The 13,753-nt window shown below is 42.4% G+C and overlaps 1 long non-coding RNA gene across 2 annotated transcripts; it reads right to left on the reverse strand.

The window, feature by feature from the left end:
• Positions 1–235: 235 nt before the first annotated feature.
• On the reverse strand, positions 236–5,667 carry LOC311010222. 2 transcript variants are annotated; one of them, XR_014596752.1, is made up of 4 exons: positions 5,521–5,667; positions 680–767; positions 534–608; positions 236–313 (listed from the first exon to the last, which is right to left on the reverse strand). It is a non-coding gene; the product is annotated as an uncharacterized lncRNA (long non-coding RNA). The 2 variants fall into 2 exon arrangements; XR_014596753.1 differs by lacking the exon at positions 5,521–5,667 and adding an exon at positions 859–877.
• Between the last annotated feature and the right edge of the window lie 8,086 nt (positions 5,668–13,753).

Raw genomic sequence — 13,753 nt, forward strand, 5'->3', positions numbered from 1 at the left:
TATCATAAAATCAATTCATAATCCCTCCCAGTGTCAAAGTGGCGAATGGATAATTTCCTGATTTTCAGAAAAACATTACAATTATTCCTTAAGAGGTTTGCTAATATTTTCAATGGATTCTTGTTCAGAGTGACCCTGAATGTTATTATAGAAAATATCAAGACAATGTTTTTTCCGAAACTTCATGTGAGAATAGGTTTCCCATCTCTACTAAAGTGCCAGTGAGGAACGTTACCAGGTGAGGATGTGGCTGCAGGACTCCGAGCATCCAACCCACAGACAGGGAGTTGTCCGCTGAAGAACATCTGCTGGCCTAAATAAAGTCAATAAAGTGTAAATTCACAGGCTGAGTGCAAATGATTGGACTTCCCCACACTTGCAAACAAGACATTTTACACCTATATGTATGATATATTTGGATTTGTTTCTTATAGACAAGCAAAGATTGTTTTGTATCCAGAACGGCACCTTTGTCTCCCCCTTTGGCAGTGAGAGTAATTACAATAGTATTCCATGGTATAGTTGTCACTCACCTCGTGGCCTAAAAGCAGCAGTTCAAAGAGCAGGGAGCAGGCAGCGTCCAGATACTCAGCTAGGAAGTCCTGAGGCTGACAGAGAAGGACAGCTGTGACATTTAAAACGGATTCAATACATAATGACATTAATGTGAGCAGCTCACCTCACAGTCAACCTGGGATCTTTGGTTCTGTGTTTGAAGCTCTGCAGCACATATCAAGGCAAGCAGCATTCTGGAGGCCAGGGCACCTCTGCAGGGAGGGAGGGGGGGAAGGGTGTTAATAACAGAGACAGGATTATTATTCCATAAAGGTAAAGTCAAGAGGATGGTGAGATGTTGACTTTTTGGCAGAGAGCAGGTTGATGCTGGTGCGCACGTCTGTCTTTCACTGTTTGACAAATGTTGTTACGCGTTCACACGCACGTGCGGTCGCAGATTCTGATGCTGCGCGGCCGGAAGTTGATCTGCTGTGCGCACCTACTCCGCGTAACTTGAACGCGTAATGTAGTTGGCCTGTTCATTTCAGTCAACCAGGGGAGGCAACTACATTACGCGTTCAAGTTACGCGGAGTAGGTGCGCACAGCAGATCAATTCCGGCCGCGCAGCATCAGAATCTGCGACCGCACGTGCGTGTGAACGCGTAACAACATTTGTCAAACAGTGAGAGACAGACGTGCGCACGCTGCTTCATATGTACGCAGCTTCTTGTTACGCGTGACAGAGTCTGCGCACGTCGTTTCCGCGTACATGTGAGCGCCTGACAAAAAGGTTCAATTATCTTCATGCGAGCGTTAATGCGTGCGTTCGCTAAAAAACGCATGAATGTTACACGTAGTTACTCCGCGTAATGTGATCACAGGCGTGCAGCAGCCATCACGCGTGAACGTGCGCGTGAACGCGTGACCATTATAAGTCAATGAGGAAACTACATTACACGTCAGGCGCTGTGTGCTGCACAGGCGTCAAAGCACGCGGGTGTGACGCGTTCAGTTGATAGTTGCGCAAGTAATATGAAACGATTCTGACGTCACACACACACACACACACACACACACACACACACACACGCACACACACACACACACTCACACTCACTCACACTCACACACACTCACACACACACACACACACACACACACACAACAATGAAGTCGATGTAAAGGCAGTTTACACTCAAATCAAGATGAAACCTTGTTGACTTATCTTTGAATCCACTGTATGAACACAACAAGGAATACTCTATGGAATCATTTCACTATGTGTTACTGTAAGGCTATTATTCTTAATGATAACTATTTCTTGGTTGCTAAATCAACCCTTTATAATTGAGCAATGCACTAAAAGACTGACAGGTGTTCATAATGAATCATTGCACAGCTGCAAATGAAACAAATACAAACTTTGTTCAGAGTGTATCTGTTGAAAGGAAGAATACCTACATTTGGATTCATTTATTTTTCTTGCTTTTCCTTTTCTCCTCCAGTTGGTTTGCAAACTTCGTGACCGGCTATTTTAGGAAACTACTACTGTAAGCCTCTTTTTTTAAAATGACATGATATATTAGTGAGTTGTTTTTAAAGACTGGAGTCTACTGGGAGCTGAGAAAAAGGTTGAGAGACGGACTAATACATGGTTGGTTTTGGCCTTTTTTATGGGATATTTGGAAATATCAAGATCAACAGAAAGCTTGTGAAGCATGCTATGGATATTAAATGCAGAGCTACTAAGAAGACTAACACTACATTCTGTAGTAGAGCAGAAAGACACACTGTGTCTCCGTCATCACTCACAATAATGAAGCTGTTCCAGGAGCTCTGCAGATGGAGGGAAAGTCTGGACATGTGTGATACGGCATAAAGATGCAGCTCAGCCGTCCTTTCCTCTCCGCGGCTCACAAAGCCTCTCCTCAGCAGGCGAGACAGAACTGCACCGATCATCCTCGGGACCTGGAGCATCACATCATCAACACACAACGGCTTTTCATCTTTCCACATTTTGTATCCCCAAATATTTCAAACCAGGAAGCGTAACGGCGTCTGTACCTGGCCAGTGTCCGGGCCGCTCCGTCTGGGACTGGAGGGTGACAGAGGAGAGGTGGGGGAGCCGGTGGGGGAGTAGAGGGAGGGTGCTGTGGAGGGAGGGTGGGGGACCCTGAGGAGACCCAGAGTCTCCGGGTTTGGACAGGAGGCAGAACGTGTGGGTGCTAATATGGGAACCTCCTCTATCCCCCTTTCACTGGGGCTCCTGGTGAACAGGGAGATGAACTTTTGTTACAGCAGCAAATGAGGGCTGTAACTAACCACTGTTTTCATTGGAGATTCATTAAAATTCCTGGATTATTTTCTCCATTATTGATCAGTTGTTTGGTCAAAAACATGGAAATGGTGAAGAATGTTGATCATTGTTTCCCAGAAGATGATGTCGTTGAAATATCTTGTTTTGGCCACAACTCAGGGATATTCCGTTTACTTTATCCAGAGGATATTCATATACTATATGTTATATGAGAAGAGAGGGAGATTACACCAAGCGACCCTGAACCCTGAGGTTAAAAGTCTGATGAATGTCAATTTCTACAGTTTCACATCAAAATAAGATGAAAACCTCAACAATCCACAGAACTACCACTCTTTCATTTAAATTCATATATATTGTACATTATTTATTATACATTATTTTTTGTTAATATTTATATTATAATTGTATTCTATATTTGTGTTTATTGATTTTTGCATTGTTTTACTTCATTTTTAATTCCATTTTCTCTTATTTGCACGTCATGCACCAAAACACCAAAGCAAATTCATTGTATGCCTCAAAAAAACCTACAATATTAATTGCAAAATTCCCTAATGCCATAAAACCATACGTTTAACTTGTTAAATGGCTGGTTTAGAATATTAAAAAACAATAATCTGCAAACAAACAATGAAAATAATCGCCGGTTGCAGCCCTACATTTATTCTGTGTTGTTCAGAGCCTTTAAGTCCATTTCTGGAGCAAATAAACAATAAACATTTGGATCTCGGTCAGAAGGTCAATCGTGGTACCTCTTCAAATTCCCCATTGAAGAAGAATAATGAGAGCAGGTGAACTAAGCTCTCTCTTTCTGAAGTCATGAGCTACCTGAGACTGTGGAGAGGATCTCTACAGAGCGAGGCAGAGTGAAGGAGCTTTCACTTCATGCATTATTCACTTGGTTTCCAAACAAAACCAGCAGAGAACTTTTTGTGAACTGTTTGGTGTTTTAGTGAGAACGCTGCCTTCTAGAGATCGCCACGCTACCATGTACACACACACACACACACACACACACACACACACACACACACACACACACACACACACACACAGACACACACACACACAAACACACTACACCCCACGTGAACCCCTTTCAGACTGAATAATTAGGTGTCTCCTCTTCTCACCTCTTTCCTGCGCTTATGTTCCTCTCCCCTACGTGAACCACACTTTTGGGATACAAAATGTATCATATCTTCACACAGACCACCTATATAAAGCTTTATTTGTGTACTGCTGTAATTTTACTCTGAACACAATGAGTAGGCGCCTGATTAGACTATTTTCTGCCAGAGAGGCTCTTGACCTTTTTTTTTTCAAACTGATGAAGAAGGGATTGAAGTTCAACCAGAAATAGAGGAGGATGTCTCAGAAATAGAAGACAACATCGATCCTGATTTTGATCCAGACCATTGTGAGACCGACCAGTCAACAGATGGTGAGGAAGAGGCACCTGAGATGACATTCCAGTCTGGTATTCATCCACCCAGGACAGTGGAGGCAGAGCAGGAGTTTAGGATATTGTTAGGATGACGCCAGGGCCAACACGGAACGCAACATATGTGGATGACATCAAGTCCAGCTTCCAACTCTTTTTACCAGAGTCCATTATGGAAATTATACTGATGACAAACCTGAAGGGGAGGCGTGTGTTTGCAGACACATGGAAAGCATTGAACCAGGTAGACCTCCAAGCCTATGGGTCTGTTGATTTTAGCAGGAGTATATCGGTCCAACAATGAGGCTACAAAGAGTCTGTGGGATGCGGAGTCTGGGAGGCCTATATTCTGTTCAACTATGTCCCTGCAACAGTTTCATGTCCACTCACACATTATCTGATTTGATGACAGAACTTCACAACCTTTCCGACCTTGCCTACGTTTGCAAGGCGCATTCCGACCTGATTGCAAAATGATGTGTTCATGCTGATGTTCTGATGTTTTGTGAATTCGGTCTCTGTTTTGATTTTTTTTTTTTTTACAATACACGCAAATTTTGGAATAAAGTGTACAATTTCAATATTCACTGCAGTTATTCATGTAAACCAGTAGTCTGAGACATTGTTAACAGCTTAAAGGGGAGTAAAATTAAATTTGGTGATGATCAGTGGTTTTTGTGTTAATGTAAGGGCAGTTAAAACAGGCCGGTCAAATTTGACCGGGAACACTAAAGTAAGGGGGGAGAAACGAACACGACACAAAGGTTAAGGTAAGAAACCAAGACATAAAATATATACACCATCTTCACTGCTGTTACAGATTTTCACCAAATACCCAGAGTAGATGAACACATATTTTAACCAAAGACTGTAGAGTAGAAGCGGGCGTAGTCATGGTGATGTCACCCATTGGTTGGTGGACTACGGTTTTAGAGTCTCGAGTTCAGCTCTTTGGCCGTCGCCAATCTTGGATTTTGGGCTTCTGTTGTGAAGCTGTTTCCAACGTTAGCTTCCATTATTGAAGGTGAACTTTACAGCTAAGTGCTAAAGTCCTCTGATTGCATTGGTAGCGTGGTTGCAACGGTGCCTTGCAGGTCGTAGTTTCATCCATCTCTCACACCACTGCTGGCAAAACAGCCATGCAAGGCGCTGGCCTGGATATCAGGAGCTATTTGGGATCTTTCTCAAGGACACGAGCTGGAAACACTAACTGACTTTGTTGGACAATGACACTTGTTTGTAAAAAGTTTAGTTTTTTACCCTCTGAGGTGCGTGGTGTTGGGCAGTGGCTGGGTCTGCGAGAGGGCGGGGATGCAGGAGGAAGTCCCACCCTCCTGTCTCTCCTCATCCAATCACGGCCCCTCACAGCAGGCTTGTGGGACGTAGGTGATTCGGATGTGCTGGCAGAGTTCCCGGTCCTTCCCGTGGAGGAAATCTGGGAGGTCATTGACCTGAAGAGATGAGAGGGAGAGAAAATTCTGTTAAAAATGTCCATATTAATTCATTCCCCGTACTTATGAATTGTGTTTTTTATGATTCATTTAGTTGTTATGTGGAGGGACTGTATTTCCTGACTGGACTGGACAGCGATGTCTGAAGGTGCAGAGGTCACAGTGAGTTCAACACAGGCGATAATGTGACAGTTTAATGCAGACAGGATTAACTCTGAGGAGGAATTTAAACCTTTCACCTCTGACCTACGTGGAGTAACAAGGTGCTAATTAGAGGTATTCAGCTCCACAGACTCGGCTTCTCTTTCAGATACAAGAGCAAAATCTCATGTAGTCCTGACAAAGCCTCACTTTAGGTATTCAACAGGCAAAATACGACATTACTGAAAGGAAGGTCAGCTCATTATGTACAGTAAATAGTACAGTAAGTAAATATAAAGGAACATAATCACATAGGACTAGGGTTGGGCATCGATTCCGATCCAGATCCCGATCCTCTGTTTCGATTCCTGTTCTAAACGATTCTCGATTCTGATTCTTTGAGGTGCAGGTCAACAGGTCCAGTGTTGCCACAGTTACCTTGAAAGAGTAATCTGACTACTGACTACTCCTTTAAAAAGTAACTTAGTTAAGTTACTGACTACTTGATTTTAAAAGTAACTAAGTTACATTACAAGTTACTTTATTAGTTACATTCAACAGCTGCCAACTACCGATTTTGCCAATACTCACTTTATTGATGTGCTTTTTTAACAGTAACATCAACAATGTATCCATTTTAAGTTGCACTTGAAAACTATGTCCTGATAGAAAATACATGTTTTATATAAAACAAATAAAGACAGTCTTTCTTGACTTCACTTAACTTAAATAATTGTTTGCATATTGTAATGGCAGTAACATCATGAATGAACATTTTATGAATATTGAACCGGCATTAGAGCAGCAAGGATTGGTTTTATGAAACAAATGAGCACAGTCCTCAAGTATGAGCGGCGTGATGACGAAGGGAGGGGGCGGGGCCAGCAAGCAGCGAGACATTTCTCCACTAAACTCTCAAGAGAGACTCCGCTTGCATTTCAGCACAGACTGAGTTAGCAGGAGCTCCGTGAAATCGAGAACTCGTCTTGTTTATTCACACGCTGCGCCTTTTCACCGTCACCGGGCGGGACCTGCTCTTTTAACGTGGTTGTGCCATGCTGTGACTCTAAATGTGTTTTCAAGTTTGACGTTGTATTCTTGAAAGTAGACAACACTTTGTTGTTAACACAGAGTGTACAACGAACCTTTATGTTGCCATCTTTTGCTGAGATGAAGTCGAAATAATGCTTGTATTTCCAGCTGGAAAATGCGTATCTCTCCCCCTCCATTGTTTACGTTTTTGCCGGTATAGCGACTACACGCGACCGTCCGTGAAGGTGTCGGCTAACATACGTCATCCCCGAGACGCAAGAAGAAAGCAGATCTTTTTTTTTTACTGACAAAAATAGTAACACACCGTGTATTTGGATAAGTAACTTTAATCTGACTACTGGTTTGGCAATAGTAGTGCGTTAGACTACTCGTTACTGAAAAAAAGTAGTCCGACTACAGTAACGCGTTACTAAGTAGCGCGTAGTTTTCCACATATGTTGCACTGTGCTAATCCATCTTTGTTCAAATTAAAATGAAGCCAGCCTTTCGAGCGGCGTCTTCTTCTGCCATCCATGTTGAGTGAGTGACGCTCTTCGTTCTATCGCGGAGTCTCCGTACGCCGGGCGGAGTAATACAAACAAAGTAGTGCAGACGTTTAAGAACCGAAAAAAAAAGGATCGCAATTCCAACAGCTTCTTAACGGTTCCGGAACCGGAGATTAGGAAACGGTTCCTATTTGGAACCGGATCTCGATGCCCAACCCTATAGTATACATACTCAGAGTAGGTCCAGAGTCCGGGATCAGGTTCAGAGTCCGGGGTCAGATCCAGAGTCCGGGGTTAGGTCCAGAGTCCAGACGTCCAGGTCCTGGCTGAAGTTAGCCTTGATCCAGTTGCATGAAAGTATGTCTCATGTTATGTCATCGGTCACCATGGAGATGTATCCTGTGGAGCTAGCCTGCTCCAGACCGGGCTAAGATCCAGGATCTATCAGTCTTATCTGTATCTCAGTCACTTTGTTGGGAAACTAATGTGTTCATTCCGGTTATCGCACTGCTCATTCCAAGTTTCCATCCAGTGAAGTAGCCTACTGTCATTATTTAAACAGTGTGACCATATTTTTACATTCATTCATATCAGAGGTCTTCAACGTTTTCCAGGCCAAGGGCCCCTTGGCTGATAGTGACACGGTGGAGGGCCCCCTATTACATATCATATTAATCATGTTCCTTATTAAGCTGGGCCAATAATAATGTGTAGTGCAGCCTATAGTGCCATGTATACAGGTACTTTGTAATGATGTATGTATGCAATGCTTAGCCATTAAAATAATAATTGTTGACAGAAATATATATTTACAGAACATATTGTAAATCTATATTGGCATTTCTACATCACAATTTCACATTTACACAACAATTAACATTTATATTTGCTTATTAGATGTTGTATTAATGTTAATGTGTATTTTTGAACATATTTTACATTTTGTAAGAAAAAAAGGTTGGGGATCAAATAATGTTGGGGACCCCCTGCTGGAAATCTGTGGACCCCCTATGGGTCCAGGACCCCATGTTGAAGATCTCTGGCCTATATTCATGGATGTTATTGATTTGTGTTCATGAAGCTGTTCATGTTGTTCAGCAAAGGTTCACCGTGCATCAGTTTATGACCGGCTGGTCCCATAACCAGACTGTGAGCCCCCCTCACTCCCTCTCTTTGATTCTGGTTGTAATGTATTGATAAAGCGCTGGATCACTATTGTAAAGTTCACCCTGTATGTTCCTCCTCAGCCACCATAGCTGTCAAAGTTGTTTTCTAGAGTATTTGAGCGCCAGATTAAAGCGGTGCAGGAGGCCGTGACAAAGGTGGAACCCCTCTGGAGGCCGAATGCAGCTAAAACAACACAAACAGATTTACAGGTTCAGAATAAAATGAGCCTCCAGAGCAATAAAATATGAGGTGTTCTGAATAAAGAAAGCAGCAGAGCTGAAAACATCCTGCTGCTTTATGAAGGACGAATGAAAGTCAAAGTCAGACTGAAACATGATGTCAGTGAACTGACTGAGACACAGTCAGTTACAGCAGCATTTACACACAGACTGCAGTCAACAAGGAGACGACACACTGAAACACTCAAATATCATCCTGCACCGTTTCTCATCATCATTTTCCTGCTACGAGTTTGAGGGACGATGTTTGAATTCAGAAGTTAGAAGGAATCCAACAGGAATGGACAGCTCGGAGCTTCCTGCAGAGATCCACATCCACTGAATCTCTTTGGCTTTTGGACTGTTGGTCGGACAAAACAAGACATTTAAAGACTTCACCTCGGATTCTGACAGACTGGGCTGCACATTTTATACCGTTTACTGGTGTTTTATAGACTCAATGATTGATTACTAAAACATTCAATAGATCCATCAACAGTTAATATAAGCTGTCATCCAGTCTCCTCTGAAAGACTTGGTGTTGAAACATCGAGCGCAAATAATAAGACCACACTGACAGCATTTATCTCATAGGAACATCTAAGTGGTTTCCTGGTTGTCATAGTAACAGTCATATAATATGTCCTCAGTAGGCAGATTCTCATCCGATTAAAAGTTTTTTGGTTTCCCAGAAATGCAGTTCTGAGAAATGTTTCTAAGTAAAGAGTAAAGCTCCACCTCTTCCTGTACACAGATCTACATTGAGGACAGCACAGGTCTTTATCAGAGCAGAGACAGACAGGCGGGCAGACAGACGGTCTACCTGCACATCATGGACCCCCTGTTGGTGCTGGTGCTGTTGCTGTGGATCTCAGGTAGGACTTTGCTTTAAAGATGATGTGATATTATTTGTGTTGGATCTTTAAATGAGAACAAACTGCTCACATACATCAACACCGCCAGGCTCCACTCCACGGGGTTTTCATCCAATCAGAGGTTTTCATTCCATTTCAGTCATTTATTATTTCTTTTTTAGTATGTATTACATACATCAATCATGTTTTCCTTGCTTTTGATCACAGGGAAGTAGGGCTGTCGACAAATATTCTAAATTTGAATATATGTTCGAATAGTTGTTAAAAACAATTTCAAATGTGAAAATTAATATTTGAATCATATGTAAAAAAACAACAACAGCGGTGCGACTGTCTGCTTTGTGGGTGGGCGTGTGCCTGAGGTCAGGGAATGTCTGTTCTATACTGTAAAACTTCAATTAATGTTAATAATATTAGTTTCAACCACTGAATGAAGCCTGACATTTAGGACAAGAATCACGACCTTAAATTGAACAAAACTCTTGATCAGCATTTGTTTCTTGTTGTTGTTCATTTAAACCGATATGTGGAGGGAGGGGGGGGGGGGGGGGGGGAGAGTGAGGGAGGGAGGGGAGAGAGAGAGAGGGAGGGAGGGAGAGAGAGAGAGGGAGGGAGGGAGGGAGGGGGTGAGAGAGAGAGAGAGAGGGAGGGAGAGAGAGAGAGAGAGAGAGCGTGATGGAGGGAGGGGGAGATAGAGAGAGGGTGAGGGAGGGAGGGGAGAGAGAGAGAATGAGGGAGGGAGGGGGTGAGAGAGAGAGAGGGAGGGAGGGGGAGAGAAAGAGAGAGCGTGAGGGAGGGAGAGAGAGAGAGAGAGAGAGCGTGATGGAGGGAGGGGGAGATAGAGAGAGGGTGAGGGAGGGAGGGGAGAGAGAGAGAATGAGGGAGGGAGGGGGTGAGAGAGAGAGAGGGAGGGAGGGGGAGAGAAAGAGAGAGCGTGAGGGAGGGGGTGAGAGAGAGAGGGAGGGAGGGAGTGGGTGAGAGAGAGAGGGAGGGAGGGGGAGAGAGAGATTGAGGGAGGGAGGGAGAGAGAGAGAGCGTGATGGAGGGAGGGGGTGAGAGAGAGTGAGGGAGGGAGAGAGAGAGCGTGATGGAGGGAGGGAGGGAGGGGGAGAGAGAGAGAGCGTGATGGAGGGAAGGAGGGAGGGGGAGAGAGAGAGAGCGTGATGGAGGGAGGGAGGGGGTGAGAGACAGTGAGGGAGGGAGGGGGAGAGAGAGAGAGAGAGGTCTGCGGTCTTGGCCATCAGTTCATTTCCTTATTTTTGTAGGTAATATTAGAGGTGGGAAAAAAATCGATATTGCAATATATTGTTGTGCTCTCTGTCGCAATAAATAATCGATACACTGACGGCAAATATCGATACTTTGGGTCCACAGGTTTTTTTAGACTCCCGTCGGTGCGTCTAAGAGTTTACGGTTCTCCGGAGCGGATCCGCGGGGGCCGCCCGCTGCCCGATTTTTTCCCCACCTCTAGTTTACATAAGACATGTTATTAATGTTCATGCACTTTAATGTGTCCAGCTGGACAGTGTTTATTCATTTGTACATTGTACGAAGTTTTAGAATAAATACATAAGACATCTCAAGAACACATGACCCAGACAAGGCTCCCTAGTGGGCCAACATTTTTAACATTTCTATTTTTCGTGAGAAAAATCTACATTTTACTATTTACATATCTATTTTTCAGAAAAATCCATATTTCAACAACTACTTTTCTATTTTCATAAGAAAAATGTTGAACTTCACACAGAAACAAACATTCCTGAGTCATATATTATTTCAGTGCAAACATATCTCTTTGTATTTTCTTTTCTGCCCTTACATTCCATAACATTTTTAAATTATATTTCTCAAACATGTTATCCTCTGTAAAGTTCTCTGCTGCTCTTAAACTGCAGTTTTTAGATTTCAGCTTTGTACTTCAGGAGCATCTTTGTGCATCTCTTCACATGAGAGATGTACTTCCGTGTATTCGGACGGTCGGATTGATGGCCCTCTAGCTCCCTCTAGCGGCTGACAGAATGAATTACAGCTGGGGTTCAAATTACATGCTTTTTACCAACGACTGTGAAACCAATAATATATTCATTTTTATAAATGGACACAGATTGTGTACACATGTACATGGATAATTATATATAACTATACAAATAAAACATTGGAGAGGAGGGGATAAGAATCAGGTTTTTCCCAACATTAGAACAAGTGAAATAGAGCAGGGGTGTGTGGGAAAATAATACATGAAAAGAGGAAACACCTTTGTAGGGAGATTGTCTATCAGCTTTTAAAATGACCGTTCAATTAGCTGAGGACACTTTCATATTTAATCCGTTACTTCCCTTAGATCCGTCTGTCTTTTCATGAAGGAGACCCATTTTGACCATATTTTTGTGAATTTATCCATTTGTATATGAAGTGAAAAGGTGATTTTCTTCCCATTCAGTATCTATCATTAATCATATCTGTCCATTCTTCTACTGTGGGAGGGTTGGGCTGCAGCCAGTGTCTACTTATGTTTTTCTAAGCTGCAGTTATCATTGTTGTAAATAAGTATTTGTGAAATGAATGTTTTGAAGTGGTTACATGTATTATTTCTACAATCACTGTATGTATATTCAGTAAGCATCTCTCTGTGAAGCGGTTGGTGTTGTTAGTCCGCCATATATTCAGACTTGTGACAAACGATGCAGCATGTGATCAGTGTTACTGTGTGTAAGTCCTTCTGATTGATCATCCTCACTGTTTCCTGTTCACTCTGTGTCAGAGCTGCATTTAAATGCTGCTGCTTCACATTAAAACACCTCAACTAGATAAACTTTTATTGTGGAGGGGTCACAGGAAACACAATAGTTGTGACTAAATTCAGCGGCTGCATCCTTCAGAGAACACAGCTGACATAGAACGTGAAGGCCGAGACGGTCTGATCTACAGAGGACTTCCTGTTTGAGTCACCAGCTGTTCCCGCCCTCACACTTTGCCGCTCCCGTTGCTTAGCAACCAGCTGCTGTTGACCCTAAAGCACAAAGAAGACGTAACTAACTGATCTGATTAAAATGGAGCCTGAGATCATAATTTGTATCCTTTTTATTTGATATTATGATGGTTCAGGCTGAGAGAGGAACATTGTCAGGTAAATTAAATAACATTAACATTGGTTAAGCTGTGCACTTTAAATTTAATCCCATCGGTCACTATAGTGACCATGAAAACATTTTCAGTTAACAGGTCCTAAAAACATTACTGAATATTGTATCGATCCATTTCCAGAAAGTATTAAAGTAATAAAACCTCTCAATGACATATGTGCAGTGTTGCATGCTTCGTGTAAATGTCACATGACCAGAGCTGATTACTTCCTGGTTGCACCTGTAGAGGAGGATGGCTGCATGAAAGCTCCGACAAAAAAAGCTTAGTAAAGTATGTTAATATGAAGATAAGACTAATATTTCTGGTTCACATAATCTTTAAGATGTTTAGTATTGATATATGTATTTACAATCACTCAACTCTGTTCACTGAAGTCACAGAATGAAGAAACATGTTGTCACCAGTGGGATAACACAATGTACAGTATCTAGATGTACATGGACTTGTTACATGAGAAAGATGCTGTCCTCAGTGATGGTGATAGTGATGGGTCAGATATGGACTATGAGGGGGAGACACACACACACACACACACACACACACACACACACACACACACACACACACACACACACACACACACACACACACACACACACACACACAAATATATACATGTATATATCAAAGTTTAGTTTGATGCTTTCCTCCTCTTGAATGCAGAATACCTCTATCCTGAATAACCCCTATATTGTAAATGAATCATGTGACTGGTCTACAGATGAAATATTACAATGTTACAATGAATGCACTAAAGTAATATTGAACTAAAGTACAAGATAAAATGTTAGAACAAAGTTAGAACATGAAGGTTTCAATACATTTTCCAAAAGTCACAATGTTACAATAAAGGAGATGTTTTGAGTTTGCTTTCTGTATTCATATCGGTGATGTATGAGGACTTTTGATATGTAAAATAGTCACACTAGCATGTGATGAAGTATTTTAGTGGCGAT

This window comes from Eutrigla gurnardus, assembly GCF_963514095.1.
Source record: "Eutrigla gurnardus genome assembly, chromosome: 24".
NCBI lineage: Eukaryota > Metazoa > Chordata > Actinopteri > Perciformes > Triglidae > Eutrigla > Eutrigla gurnardus.